Source organism: Canis lupus, chromosome 9 (genome assembly GCF_003254725.2).
Source record: "Canis lupus dingo isolate Sandy chromosome 9, ASM325472v2, whole genome shotgun sequence".
NCBI lineage: Eukaryota > Metazoa > Chordata > Mammalia > Carnivora > Canidae > Canis > Canis lupus.
The window spans coordinates 38990872-39006921 of NC_064251.1; positions in this window are offsets into that span (position 1 = coordinate 38990872).

The window sequence follows — 16050 nt, forward strand, 5'->3', positions numbered from 1 at the left end:
TCTCTTGGGACTTCAACCCAGGGCCCAAGCATTCTGTTTTGAAATCCAGAATTTGAAAAGGCAGAATTTGAAATGCAGAGCAAGTTTAGGAAGCTAATACATTTACTCTGTTCATTCACACCATCCTGAGAGAAGAAAGTTTTGAAAAATAGAGGAGAGTAATTATGGATTGTGGGGGTATTGCCTGGAGAGGTCAGGCTTGAATTGGGCACTTGAATGAGGAGGCCTGGAAGCAGAAAGTCTTGGAGAGGAGAGGCATCCATACCCACCACAATCCAGTTCTTATCTCAGCCTCTGCAGACAAACTCCTCCCTCCCCAGTATCACCTTGGAGACATCAGTAGAGTGTGTCCCACTAGTAACTAGGGTCCAGAAATAGTGGTCTGCTGCTCTAAGATCCTCAGAAGCTCCTAATGCCCCCAGAAGACCATCCAGTCTGTCAAGTAGCCTCTGGCTAGGGCCTCCTAGGGACAGGGACCTCCTATTCTCCAGTCCAGCAGCAAGGGCTTCCTTCCCCAACTAGTCCAGCCAGCTGTTTCCAAGGGATTCCTGCTTACCTTGCTTTGAACTGAGCTAAGAACCAAGATGACTCTTATCTTTGGGCATCCTTGACTCCAACTCTAGGTCCACAGCCCCCTGGGAGATCTGACTAAATGTGATGCAATCCCAATACTACATACAGCACTGGTATGGGTCCAGAGCCCCTCTCAAAACTCGTCTGTTCCTTTGACCTGTTCTCTCGCTCCAACCTCCCTGACCAATCAGGAGTTCCACACAAACTCAGCAGCAAGACTCACTTTGCTGGAGCTCCTTCCCGGTAAACCTGCCCCTTGTTAGATAGCCCTGGGAAAGAAGGCAGGGCCAGTGCTTACTTAGAAGGAGGAAGACATAATGGAGAGCCAGGTAGAGAAACAAAACCCTGCTTCTTTTACCCCCAGCAGAACAGTCAGAGGAGCAGAGGGCAGGGCTCGGGTCAAACAAGCAGATAGCAATGTGTCATAAAGATCTCTCTTTAGCAAAGAGATTGGAAGGAAACTTGAAATCAGAGAAGCCTGCATTCAGTTTTAGTAATTGTGATGTATCTCGTGCAGTGGAATGTTATACAGCAATTGAAAAGAGCAAGCTACCAGTAAACACAATGAGTGAATTTCATAGACATGATTTGAAGCAAAAGCCCACAAGAACACACACTATATATGAAATTCAGGGAAGTCAGAACAGTCATAGGTGTGAAATAGTGGTTACTTTTGAGGGGATGGATATTCACTTCAAAAGAATATGAAGTAGACTTCTGGGGAGCAGAATATATTCTTTGTCTGCATCTCAGTGATGGCTACATGTTTGTTAAAAAACTCATCAAGCCTGGGTGGCTCGGTCAGTTGAGCGTCCATCTCCTGGTTTCAGCTCAGGTCACAGACTAAGGGTCATGGGATCAAACCCTGCATCGGGCTCTACACTCAATGAGGAGTCTGCTTGGGATTCTTTCTCCCTCTGCCCCTCCCATTCGTGCTCTCTCTCTCTCTCTCTCAAATAAAATACATTTTTAAAAAACTCATCAAGCTATAGGATGTGTACACTTCACTCTGTATAAGTTTTACCTCAATTGTTTGTTTGTTTAGGTAGGCTCCACACCCAGCATGGAGCCCAATGCAGGACTTGAACTCACAACCCTGAGATCAAGACCTGAGCCAAGATCAAGAGTCATGTGCTTAACCTATTAGCACCCTAGGGTTTTTTTTAAATAAGGACTTTGAGGTTTGGAGGACTGAGGGCATGGCAAAGCAGAGCAGGTAATTTTAACGCTGTTCCCTGGGGAACGGTGTATGTATCAGGAAAAAGCCAGGATTATGCAGAGAGGGATAATACAATGAGACTTGAGAGTCAGACTATGCTCTTCTGCTCCCTTGCATGGCATTTTTAAAATGGTAAAATAGGTATTGGGGAGGAGCTAGAGAAATCCTCCTGATGTAGAAGGCTTTGCACCCTTACACATTAACTCAGAGTACCAAGTACGCATAATAGAAATGCAGGACAAACTGCTCATAGCATATCCACCAGATAATGGCATACTACTAGAAGACAGGCTTCCAACTTTTATTCTCTGGTAAGACATTTTTGAGGTATTTTCCTATTTTTGTCTCTTCCCTTTGCTCATTCAGGCAGATCCATCCACACCATGCAGCTCAACCACCCATCTCAGGGGAGACAGGACACAAGGCAGTGACTAAAACTGAGTCTCTTTGGCTCGTGTGTTCTCAAAACCTAATCTCTGCAGAAAGGATAAAAGAGGATTCAGAGTAATCTTTTTTAATGTCTTCGCCAGAGTTATTAAGGGCTGTGGATCTTTTCCAAGCCAAAGAGAGCTGGAGGGAGGCAAGCGCTACATGTGCATCAGCATGGCCTGAAGCAAGGAGACCCCAAGAGAAAAGGCTGTGGACAATGTCCAGACAGGTGGGCCACAGCCCTAGGGAAGCCCTCCATGTCTTCAAACATGACCCCAAACTCTCAGCATGCCATCAGACCCACGGACCATACTAACCCCAAGTAGGAAGGCTCAGCAGTAACCTGTGGGGACAAATCACCATATTATGGGCTCTCCAAACCCCCGGGTGCACCCCAGAAAGGCTAAGTTAAAGTTTCCCACCAGACCAGCAAAAGGGCAGGATACAAAAACACATCAAATTAAGCTACAGGAGTAAAGTTTTCTTTCCTATAAACCTAAGTTTGTAGATGTCGACTTCAGCTATAACTCTGGGTATTTGCACATGAATTGAATCTGTTATAATGATTTGAATCTGTTCTATGATAGTGAGGATTATGGATATAAAACATTAAGTTTTTGTTACCCTGTGTCCCTGGCATGGAAACCTAGAAGGCAGGCAGTACTCAGCTGAGGGTATTCCCATTGTGGCTCCCCTGTGACTCTGGTCTGACCATAGACATCCCACACCCTATCCTGAGGCTGAACTACTGTGGGACCTCTAGCTGCCTCCCTCCAGGGCTCAGCAAGCAGTCTGTAGCTGCTGGCTGCAGGACTGGCAGGGTGCCTACTCACCTCCTTTTTTGCCTTACTGCAGAACAGAATCCCTGCCAGCCTCATATGGGGTGGGGTGGGGGATGCTTTTCTTCTGCAGAAATCCCCCAGTGAGTACAAGCTCTGAGTCTGTCTGCTTACATTTCACAATGGCAGAGAACGGTCCTCCCAAACCTGCCTTGGAGCCCAGAAGTGGATGTTCTGAGTCATAGAAGGGCCTCCACTTCCCTTTTACTAGCTGGAGTTGTCACTGTCTCTTCCTGAGAAATATCTTTTCCCAGACTCGCTTCTGACCCTGCGACCCTGTCACTGTCCAGCTTCAAAGAACAAGAGGTGGGGCAGTTGGAAATGAAAAAGAAAACACTCACTGGCCATCTTTTATGTGTCAAGCAGGCTACCCATGTCACCTAATCCTAATTTCCACCTTGCAGGCCAGGGATACCCATATAAGGCATGTGAGAAATCCATGGGGAGCTCAGAGATTTTGAGTAACTGGCTTCAGCTCACATAGCTAACAAGTGAACAAGCCAGAATTCAAGTCTGTGTCTGACTCCAAACCCCCAAATGGGACCTGTCAGTGTCTGATCCAGCCCTCTCTGCAGGCCCTGTGGTACTATCTTCCTAGAATCTACACTCCCGTCTCAGCTTCCAGGGGTACCACGCCCCCATTGCCCAATCTCTCTGAATGCCAATCTCCAAAGCCCCAACAGAGGACTCTAATTGGCCCAGCTCACCGTTTTAATCCAGGCCATATAACTCCTGGCCAACCCCTATATTGTGAACATGTGCGACTCTGCCTGAAGGTCTTTTGCTGCAGCTTTTTCCTACTGGAACTTCCTGGGATCACCTCCCAATAAACTACTTGCCCTGACATCCTTATTTCATGATCACTGCTGGGGAATCCTGACGTAAGAAAGGAATGAGAGGAAGAAAAGTCAAGAATGGTTCCTAGATTGCTGGGCTGACCAGTCAAACCTCATTATTTTAGCTGAAGCAGCTACATGTATTGTGCATTTGCCATACTCCAAGCATTCTGCAGGGCCCATGACACAGAGTATGCCAATTGATTCTCCCAGCCCCATTATGTGGTACTGTACCAACCCCACAGTACCAATAAGGAAATAGGCTCGGAAGGGATCAGCCATTTGTCCTGGGTCAGACAGCTAGTGGCAGTTTTCAAGGGGCAAGAGGTGGGGGAGGTAGAAAATCCATACTGCCTTGATATTTGGCCACTCATAATGTGCTACTCATGAGGATCCCTCCATACCATGTGCCAGCCCCTCACTTCCAACTGGAAAGTTCCCATTTCCTCACAATAGAGATCCTTAATGGTCCAATTATTATTCACCTTTTCACTGTGGAGAGAGTGGACATAAGAGTGGAAAAAGGACAGAGGGCAGGAGAGAAGAAAATGGTAAGAGCTATTTTGTATTGGCTGCTGACAATGTGCTGGCACTGTTAATGTTCTTGACGTCATCCCACTTAAACTTCCCAACGAGCCTTGGGGAAAGAACTGTCTAAAGTTACACCCATTTAACAGAAGTGGGGAAGGACAAGTTCTTTTTTTTATATATATTTTATTTATTTATTCATCAGAGACACAGCAGAGAGAGAGAGAGAGAGAGAGGCAGAGACACAGGCAGAGGGAGAAGCAGTCTCCATGCAGGGAGCCCCATGTGGGACTTGATCCGGGGTCTCCAGGATCACGCCCTGGGCCAAAGGCAGCACCAAACCACTGAACCACCCAGGGATCCCCAGACAAGTTCTACAGAACAATAAACAGCCAGTTCAGCGAATCTGACACCCATGGGCCAGGCTCCAGTCCCTTCTCACTGTGACTCAGCCTCTGTGTTTTCCACTTCTCTCTTTTTTCCCCCAACATCGTACTTTCTGAGCATTTCCTGCCTGGTCCCTGGGGAGAAATCAAGCCTCCTTAGGAGGTTTGAAACAATCAAGGACAGCTGTAGGACACAGAAGGGAGAGTCACAGCTCTCAGGGATCCACTCCCCCACCCCACTTGTTTTCAGAAGCGTGAACAGAGTTTGAAGAGAGATCTGAGAGATCTGGTGGTCTGAGTGTCTGCAGTGCTGAGGCTAGAAAGCAGCCAGAGTCTGGGAGATGAGAGGGTGGTTTCTCAGTGGGAGTGTGTGTATATGTGGTGGTGGTGGTGCTTCTTCTGTATCAAACATGTGGCTGTGTCAAGAATGTACATGTTACAACTGACATAAACGTTAAAAAAAAAAGTTCTATTTTCAGTAACTGATCATACTGGAATGGTGCAAGAAACACTTAAACAATGACTATTAAGGGAAACCATCTCCCCTGGAATAGAGCAGTGGCACTTCAGAGAAATAGTCACAGCCAGGGTGAAGTTCAGACTCCTTGTCAGGGCTGTTTCTTACCTCCTGATATGGCTTCAGAATGCAAGGGACACTTAAGCTGCCTTGTGGCCCTGGTTGGGGTGAGGAACATGGTTCTCATCCTGCTGGCTTCATCTAATGTTGCAATGAGGTGTGGCTCATCTTGCCTTGCCCCTGAGCCCTCCTGATAGCCACATGTGCCACAGCTAGGGGAACCAGTGATTTGTTCTCTGAGTATGGCAGGGCCTCATGGTCCCTCCCTTGCTGCTTCAGCCCCATCCAGTCCTCATCGACCAGAGCCTCAGCATGTCCTCCACCTTTTTTAAGCCCCCTATTTGGCAGCCTCTGCTATGGGCTCATCCAGGGCCTCACCAGAATATCAAAAACAATTGCTCCCTCCCTCATCTCAGATGGTGCAAGCAGTTACGAGCCAGACTTCTTCCATTTCCATAAGGAGAACTGAAGGCTGGTGTCATATCCCAGCATCATATCCTTTCCTCCATCTTCCACCTCCACTAATCCTCTATTTCTTCATGTGCTGCTTTATCCCACATGGGTCAGGGCCATCATTCCTTCATCCCCCCAAAAGAACACCAATGTAAGGCTATTGGGAATTAACAGATAGATGTTCACTGGAAATGTGGGCATAGGATGAGTTCTGAATATGATGTAGCATGAATGTAGCCCAGAATAATTTAGGTGAGAACTTGAACTAGGATATTAGCCATAAAAATCCCTGCCTTAAAAATCCACTAGCCAAAAGGACTTAATCTCCCTCAGCCTGATTTTTTTTCCCCAAGACTGGGGCCCTGCATCTTCAACTCTATGGTCAACTTATCTTTGACAAAGCAGGAAAGACTATCTACTGGAAAAAGGACAGTCTCAATAAATGGTGCTGGGAAAATTGGACAGCCATGTGCAGAAGAATGAAACTAGACCATTCTCTTACACCATACACAAAGATAACTCAAAATGGATGAAAGATCTAAATGTGAAACAAGAATCCATCAAGATCCTAGAGGAGAACACAGGCAACACTCTTTTTGAACTTGGCCACAGCAACTTCTTGCAAGATACATCTATGAATGAGAAGCCTGGGTGGCTCAGCGGTTTAGCGCCGCCTTCAGCCCAGGATTATGCCTTCAGCATAATCCTGGGGACCCAGGATTGAGTCCCTCGTTGGGCTCCCTGCATGGAGCCTGCTTCTCCCTCTGCCTGTGTCTCTGCCTGTGTGTGTGTGTGTGTGTGTGTGTGTGTGTGTGTGTGTGTGTGTCATGAATAAATAAATAAAATCTTAAAAAAAAAAGATACATCTAAGAAGGCAAGGGAAACAAAAGCAAAAATGAACTATTTGGGACTTAAGATAAAAAGCTTCTGCACAGCATAAGAAACAGTCAACAAAACTAAAAGACAACCTACAGAATGGGAGAAGATTATTTGCAAATAACATATCAGATAAAGGTCTAGTAGCCAAGATCTATAAAGAACTTATTAAACTCAATAGCAAAGAAACAAACAACCCAATCATGAAATAGGCAAAAGACGTACACAGAAATTTCACCAAAGAAGACACAGACATGGCCAACAAGCACATGAGAAAATGCTCCGCATCACTGGCCATCAGGGAAATACAAATCAAAACCACAATGAGATACCACCTCACACAAGTGAGAATGGGGAAAATTAACAAGACAGGAAACAACAAATGTTGGAGAGGATGTGGAGAAGGGGGAACCCTCTTGCACTGTTGGTGGCAATGTGAACTGGAACAGCAACTCTGGAAAAGCGTGTGGAGGTTCCTCAAAGAGTTAAAAATAGAGCTACCCTATGACCCAGCAATTGCACTGCTGGGAATTTACCCCAAAGACACAGATGCAGTGAAAGACTGAGACACCTGCACCCCAGGATTCATAGCAACAATGTCCACAATAGCCAAACTGTGGAAGGAGCCTCAATGTCCATCGAAAGATGAATGGATAAAGAATATGTGGTCTATGTATACAATGGAATATTACTCAGCCATTAGAAACGACAAATACCCACCATTTGCTTCAACATGGATGGAACTGGAGAGTATTATGCTGAGCGAAGTAAGTCAATCAGAGAAGGACAAACATTATATGGTTTCATTCATTCAGGGAATATAAAAAATAGTGAAAGGGAATAAAGGGGAAAGGAGAGAAAATGAGTGGGAAATATCAGAGAGGAAGACAGAACATGAGAGACTCCTAACTCTGGGAAACGAACAAGGGGTGGTGGAAAGGGAGGTGGGTGGGGGGTTAGGTGACTAGGTGACGGGCACTGAGGGGGGCACTTGACAGAGTAAGCAGTGGGTGTTATACTATATGTTGGCAAATCAAACTCCAAAAATATATATACAAAGGAAAAAAAAAAGACCAGGGCCCTGCACATCTCTCCTCTTCTCCCTCACAACCCCACATCGGCTCTCACGCTGACCAGGAACAACTTCCAATCTTGTTTCCTTCTTGTGCAGAATGATTTAGCCCTCTCTAAGCAATGCAGGGGAGGGTGGGGTGACATAGGGGGTCTCCCCTTTTATAATGAAACATGCCCATTAAGCATTTTTCCCCTAAGCCAAAGAGTCAGTCCCTCCCTAAGATTTCTGCCCTCATTTTAGACCAGCCAACTTAACTTCAGCCAGCTCTACTAAAACAGCATTGTTGTGATGCCTCATGTGTTTCTTTGAATCCTCATAGTGAATAGTAGGTAATATTATCCCCATTTCACAAACAGAAAACTGAGACTCAGTAAAGTTAAAGAACAGTGACAGCCAGGCAAGAAGTTAGCCCTGGGCCTGCCTTACTCTAAAGGCCCATGCTCCCCACCACTGCTCATCCCAGGAGAAAGAGCTATGTTTCCACAGCTGGGAGGTGAACCCATCTTCAGGACAATTCCCATATCGCAGTAACGAACAATTCCCATGCTTCGAGCATCTGTGGAGCCAAGAACCCCTGACACAGGGGGAGTCTGCTCTCAGGGGAGGATGGTCTGAGACCCCATCCTCCAGAACCTGTGTTCCTTCCCAAATCAGTCTCTTCCCTGACAAGAGAGCCTCCCTGCAAACCTCAGTGGCAAATCCATCCAGCCAACAGTCACTTTGTGGCATACCTCACTGTCTCCAGACCTCAGACCCGCAGTCAGGCTCTCTCCCCCAAGCTGCAAGCTTGAGGCTCTCCCAGACCATATGATCAATGTGCACCCATAGCAGACAGGCACTGTACCTTTTCCACCTTTACTGGGTAAGAGGCCAAGCCCAGAAGGGCCATGAGTGTTTGCTGAACTGGGCCCAGTTCTAACCCTACTGTGTCTTCCCTCCTTCATAGTTGTGAAATGAGTGGCTTCAAGGGGCCCAGCTGGTTGAAGTGACCTCAGTGACAGTGAGCACTGCTACCATTTCCTGAGTATCTGCTATGTGCCAGGCACGGTATACAATGACTTCATCTCCTCTCCCCTCATCACCTGAGTTCAGGATCAGTCAGCCCATCTTACAGAAGAGGGAACCATCTAGCAAGATCATGACAGTTCCTTGAGCTTCCACAGTGCAAGCAGCAGAAGCTGGAATTTGAACCAAAGCTTGAGCAACAAGACTCATGCTGTTTCTACTAGGAGATACCCTCAGTCAGAGGAGATAATGACCTACTCTCCTTTTCCGGGGATCAAATGTCACCCCTCTTTGGAAAAAGGCAAGTAAGGCTGTATTGTCAGTGTTAACATGTGCTTCTAAAACCCACTTCCCTGATGGGGTGAAGGGTGTTCACAAGAGGTGAGAAGAGACAGGTGCAGAGAAGAGCCTGCAGGCAAGTTAACCCACCTCAGAGAACCCCACAGAGAGGCCTGGTACTCTCCCTGTACTGAGGGGTAAAAGAGGCTCTAAGATGGGACAGAAACTCTGTGGGAACTCTCCCCAGACTCTGGGCACCACCTACCAGATGATGCTCTGTAAATAGATCAGAAATGCACATGATATAAAATTCTAAAGATACAAAAAATATGCAATGAAAAAGAGGTCTGCAGGATGCCTGGGTGGCTCAGCGGTTAAGTGACTGCCTTTGGTTCAGGGCATGATCCTGGAGTCCCGGGACTCCATCGCATTGGGCTCCCTGCATGGAGCCTGCCTCTCCCTCTCTCTGTTTCTCATGAATAAAATAAATAAAATCTTGAAAGAAAGAAAGAAAGAAAGAAAGAAAGAAAGAAAGAAGAAAGAAAGAAAGAAAGAAAGAAAGAAGAAAGAAAAAGAAAAAGAAAGGAAGAAGAAAGAAAGAAAGAAAGAAAGAAAGAAAGAAAGAAAGAAAGAAAGAAAGAAGAAAGAAAGAAAGAAAAAGAAAAAGAGGTCTGCCTCCTATCCTTGTCCCCAGGCTTCCCTCCCATTTCCTTCCTAACCAGAAAGGAAAGCAACTTTTACCATTTTCTTATGAATCTCCAAGAGAGAATCTAGGCATTTATAGCATAGATGGGTCTATATTTTTTCCCATATAAGCCATTGTGGCCCTTGCTTCTTTTACTTAGTGTATCTTAGAGATCATTCCATACCTATATGTAGGGAGGTGCTTCCCTCTTTTTAGCAGCTGCCTGACACTCCATTATATGGAAGTGCCAGAACAAATCCATCAGTCCCTTACTGATGGCCAATGAGAGGATCTCCAATCTTTATTATTATCAAACCATGAATATCTTGTACTATCATGTTGTACAAATTCCTAGGTGTAGGATTCCTAAATAGAACTTACTAAATACAATATGTGCTTTTAGGTTTCTAATAGATTTTGCCAAACTGCCCTCCCTCCATAAAGTTTGCAGCAATGGGTCATCCACTGCCCAGGGAGGCAGCACAGAGAGGACTTTTTATATAGGAAAAGAGCTTTAACTGGAGGAGATTAGTAGAGGGGCAAGCCCACGCCTGGCCCAGACATTAATCCTAGGTCAGCAAGTGACAAAGATAAGCCAGCACCACCAACAGACTGCTCTCTGCAGACAAGCCACTCATTTCACAGACAAGAAAACATGCTCAAAGTTGACATGCTTCACCCAGGGTCACAGCCTGGAACCCCGTCAGTCCAGGGCCAATTCCCCCAGACCATGCATGCTTCAACTTCTGGTCTCAGCTGTGGTCTCCTATGCTGATTTGGCCACAACTTGGAGAGCTCAGCTCCTTCCTCTTGTGAGCTGAAAATAACTGGGCCACCCACATGGTTTGGGCTTCCACTTGTCATTTCATTCCCACCCACAGGAAACCAGGACCTGTTCTCACACGCACACACACACACACACACACACACACACACACACACACATCCAGCTGTTGTTTCCAGCCTACTTGGGGCCCACAGAGCCTTGGTCTTCCAGTTCTCTGGGGTGGACATTCACCCACCAACCTAAGGAACTGAAAAACTCAATGGACCCTCTCCATGGTTACTGCTCAGTGGTGGACAGTGAAGGCATGGAAGAAGTGAGAGTAGCACATGAGTTGCAGTTATTATCATCAGCCATTCTGGAAATAGAAGCAAGCATGGTGAAAACAGTCCTCTGCCTCTGTACTTAGAAAGTATCTTCACTACCACTAACTCATTTTACCTCCACAGCAGTTCTCTGGGTTAGGCAAGGCAGGGATTCTTACATTCATTCCTTCTGTTTTGTAGGTAAGGAAAAGGAGGTATGACTTGCCCACTGCTCCAGAGGAGCAGAGAATAGAGGCAGACCCAGGTTTTTCGTGTCTAATCTGGTCACAGACTGTTCTGCCCCCATGAAAAGCAGTCTTCTGACAGATGAGGCACCCACGAAAACCATCCCTTATCTGCCCACATCCAGAATGAGTCACTATGTATCTAGCAATGTTGTTTGGGACTGTGCAATACATGCATATACATAAATTCCTTTCCCTGGATCCTCATCTTTATTCCAGCTCCATAAATATAGCCTTTTAAGGAGACTCTTGGGGTGTTTCTGATGGGTAGCTTTGCATTATATCTAAGCGCCTGGCATGGCATCGGGAATAGGACAGATGCTCAACAAATGTACATTGCTCAGGTGGCTGAAAGGACGGATGGGTAGATAGTTGAGTGAATGGGTGGGTGGACTATTGGTTAAATTTGTGTCTTTGGTTATTTGTTTTACGCTTTTATTTTTCTGTTACCTCTTCCAAATATCGCCTTGATGTCCTTTCGTGGAATCACTTCTCTCCCAGGATATACAGTCTCAGTAATACAGCAAATCAAGTGCTCTTCTTCCAGCCAAGAAACAAACAAATGACACAAGCTTGTCTGGTCACCCTCCTTCCCCTAGGATTATGAATCTTAATAAATTGAGATGTGGATAGGAAGAATGGCTGGAGCCCATTTATTTCAAAAGTGGTACCCTGATGAAATGGTCAGGTAGTAACTGCTGCCCAAACACCTAGAGCTTTTATGGTTTCTTACAACTCTTTTTCCAAGTCAGGTTCTCCAATGCTTTATCCATTCTACAAGCCATTCAACGTTATCCCCAGTATGTTACCTTCCTGCTTACACAAGCCCAAGTTGTTTTCTGCACTTACAAGTAATGAATTTTAGATGGCAGAGATGCAGAGATGAATGAGTGGATGAATAGATGGGTGAGAGGAGGAATGAAAGGAGAGAAGGAGTACATGGAAGAGTGAAAGGGTGGAGCGGTGAGCATGTGGATAAAGGCAGCACTGCCTGGGAAGGATGTTATGAACTAAGTATTGAATCTCAGGCCTTGGAAGAACAGAAGGGAGAGGAAGGGCTAATAACCCTTCAGGCTTACCTGCAGAAGGAGTGATGTGAACTGATTTTAGGGCCAACAGGACACCTACCTCGAAACATCCCCACTACACTAGAAATCCTTTAGTCTTGTCTCTTTTGGCTGAGAAAGCCTTCAGAAATAGTACTGTGAAACTTCCACTTCCTAGGTAAGGAAACTGAGATCCACAAAGGGAAAGTGATGTCCTAAAATCTCCCAACTAGGCTTCAGGCTGAGCTGGGACTGAAACTCAGGTCCTAATTCCTAGTCCCTTGCTGTTTTTACTACTTCATGAAAGTTGTCTCTATGAGGAATGACTAAGGTTCAGAATTTCCAAATTCCATCTGGAGGAAATTCCCCAAGGGGACTTCCTCACCCAGGCTGGAGGTCCTCAAAAATGTCAATGCTTCAGGAAGTTCTAAGGCCCCTATTGTAACCCAAATGTTCTGTAGACCTCTGTGCTGAGGGGTGCTGGTGGGGGTGCTCAGCAGCATGGAGAAGAAGAGATTGGGGACTCCTCTCCCTGAGAATGAATGCAGGCAGCACAAAGGGGCTTCCCAAGGCCAGCTCAAAAAAGGGGCAGAATCCAGACCACAACCACAAGAGTCCTGTAAGATTCTGAAACTCATGTCATTTCCTTTGCAAGCATGTCTATGAAACTCTTTGAAAAAGGGTCTGCACGCAGGCTGCAGGCACAGCCAGGAAGCGAAAAGAGGAGACCATAACTCACTCCACAGCCAAGCTCAGAGTGATAGAGAAATCCAGTGAGGGACAGAGCATGGAGGCTGAGTCTCTGAAGTCTGAGGCATAGAGGGTGGGAAAGCTCAGGACAGGCCTGAGTCATCACCATTTTCTACATCTTTTCTTCCTAATAAGTGAAACAATGCCTAAAGTGTCCAGCATGGGGCCTAACAGCTAATGGAAAACAGCATCACCTCCCCATCACCTGCCCCCGTGTCCCTTAACACTGAGTGGAAGTGAACACCCCTCCTGGGAGGGGGGCACATCGAGTGAAGAAGACCTGGAGCCTGGACATTTGGAGGGAGGGAAAGAATTGCTATCCCTGCATTTATTTGTGCCAGGAAGGGTGCTGGGCAGTTTACTGATTGCTTGTTAATCCTCAGAGGTGTCCTCAGAGCTGGGTATTCTTTGCCCCATTTCCAGAGAGGAAACTAAGGCTGCAGAACAGCTACTAATTTGTCCAAAGACATACAGAGAGGAAGTGATCTGATTCCTACTGCACGTTTGTCCTCCTTCACCAGGCTTTCCCGGGGAGGGGCGGGGGGGGGGGGGGGGGGGGCGGGAACAGTAGAAAGGAGGGGGCGGTTATGCTCCGGGAGTAGGCCCAAAGAAAGGGGCCACTTCTGACAAACATGCTGGAGAAAACAAAAACAAGAAAAAAAGACTCCAAAGCATCAGGAGGAGTAGCACCCAAGATCATCTGTCACTCAGCAATTCTGTTAAAACTAATGTTTCTCCCTGGACCCCACTCCCCAGGCTGTTCCATCTGCGAGGCATCTCGGTATCTCAAGGTGGGCTCCTCCAGTAATCTGAGGCTGTAAGCACATCAACAAACACACCACATGTGGTCTCCAATTGCAGAAAACAAGCTGCTGACGTAAGCAGCCGCTGTTCCGTGTGGTAAAGGCGAGAAGCTTAGGGGGAGGCTGAGCTGCAGCCATCCAGCCAGAATGTGGTTGAAACTATAAAACAGTTGTCACAGTCAGTGCCCCCTGACCTGGTGAAATGCACAGGAGGTGCACAGGGAGGGAGGGGAGGCACAGGAGAGAAGGACACAGAAAAAAGAAACCGGACCAAAAGGAAGGGCAAGGTGTATCAGGAGTCTTGGATAGGGGTTTGAATCCTGCCTCTGGCTGGGTGATTCCTTGGTGTTGCCGCCCCTCCAGACCCTCCAATGGCACTGCCCCCTGTCCAAGTGCCTACCCCAGGCTGGGCCCCATGGAAACAGGGGCCAGAGAGCAGCTGGCCGGCTCTCCTTAGTGAGAAATACCTCTATTTGTAAACAAGGACAGAGGAGGGATGCAGCTAGGGAGCAGCTCTCCAATTTGCAGATGGGGAAAAAAAAAAAATCAAGGCTCCTCAGGAGGAAAGGACTTTGCCTCAGGCTTCTCTTGGGGCCCAGACTGGGATTCCTAGAGAATAGAGGGATTTTCCCTGCTTTGGACATTTTTTTTTAAGCAGCCAGAAAAAAACAGAGCTGCTCCCCACATGATCGTGAGGGGAACTCCAGGTCTAAGCAAACTTTTGGAACCCAGGGGGAATGAGGTTTCCATTTCTTTGCTTGTCTTTGGTTTCCCAATGTCACAGTGTGAGGCTGGGCAGGCAGCCAGCTGATCTCAGGGAAAGAGGGAGTAAAAGAGGAAAAGGAAGAGTGGGCCAGGAGGACAAGGCTGGGAAGAGTGCCTAGCTCTGGCGAGGAATGTGCTCACATCCAGGAGGAATTGGGGCTGATGACAGCCAGCCCTGTGGACTCAAGAGGCCTGTCAATGAGCCTGCTGGGTCTGGGAACCTTACACATGCAAAATTACGAGTGTCTGTATAGGCCTCCAGGGGATTGTGGAAAGTGTTCATAACGGCTCTTGCCAGATTCATAAGGGCTCCATTGCCCAAAACAGGTTGGAAGCAATTTCTCACTTCACAGATGAAACTGAGGCCCAGAGAAGGTAAACAATCTGCTCGAGGTCGGCACTGACAAGTAATAGAGCTGTGTGCAAACTTAGAGTTTGATGCTAAAGATGGTGTAAGAAGTTATTCAGACCAAACCAGCATGAATAAACCAGCATGGATTTAGCATCTATCACATCAAGATTTTGGTGGAAAGCAAGGGGAGAATACAAAAAACTAGAAAAGAAAAACCGTAAGACATTGTTACTTTGTCCAGGGAGTTAAGACAAAACCAGTGCAGAGGTAGCTCACAATAAGGGAGGATGCTTCTACATGTTAGTGTCCAGTTCTCCGCCCACCATACACACATACATATGCATGCGCACATGCATGTGTGCTCCAGAAGGCAGGTGGGTTGCTGCCATGGCATTCATAGCTCCTATAACAGTGCCTGGCTCACAGCAATTCACAGGAACAATTTGCTGGTGAATAAAGACTGAGTGGGTGTAGATCAAACACACTGGCTGGAGGTGGGGGAAGGGCAGAGAGGGCTTCATGAAGTTTGTACCTCACCTGACAGTCTCCTAAGCACGTTCACAATCACTCTCCTTGATCCTCTCAACCACCAGTGCGTGGGTCACACAGACAGGTATCCCTCATTTTCAGGGACATAAAATGCTGGGTGAACCACAGAATATACTGATTCCATGAGTCTGGACTGGATTTTGCCCAGGAGGTAGTGAGGGATAATAATGGAATTACCATTAGGATCTTCCCTGTCTCGGTTCCTATAATCCACTGGAACCACCAAAAGGGACAAAACCTACTCCTGATGTACCTATTGCCTATTCCTGCTCAACAACAACACCATCCTACCTACTCCCCATTCCCACTACCACTTACATACACACACACTTACAGCAAAAAACGTTCACCAGGATTTAAGGATGAAGATCATGTTGGTCCATCTCACTTCTTACTTCAGCTAGTGCCCCAACTCAGCATATTTGGTATCCAGGAAAATACTTCGCTTTCTTCCTCAAAGAGGGAAACTGAGATCAAAGAAAGGAAACAGAAATAGAGCTCACATGGAAAAAACTGAACATTAGCAGAAGTTTCAGGATTTCTCTAGAAACAATGCAGTGTGCTAGAAAGTCTATGAACCCAGACAGGTTCAATGTCAAGTTCTACCACTTTAGGCTATGCAATCTTAAGCAAGCCACTTAACCTATGTTTCAACGGACCCATTTGCCTAAAAACACTTTGTGATAAAGCT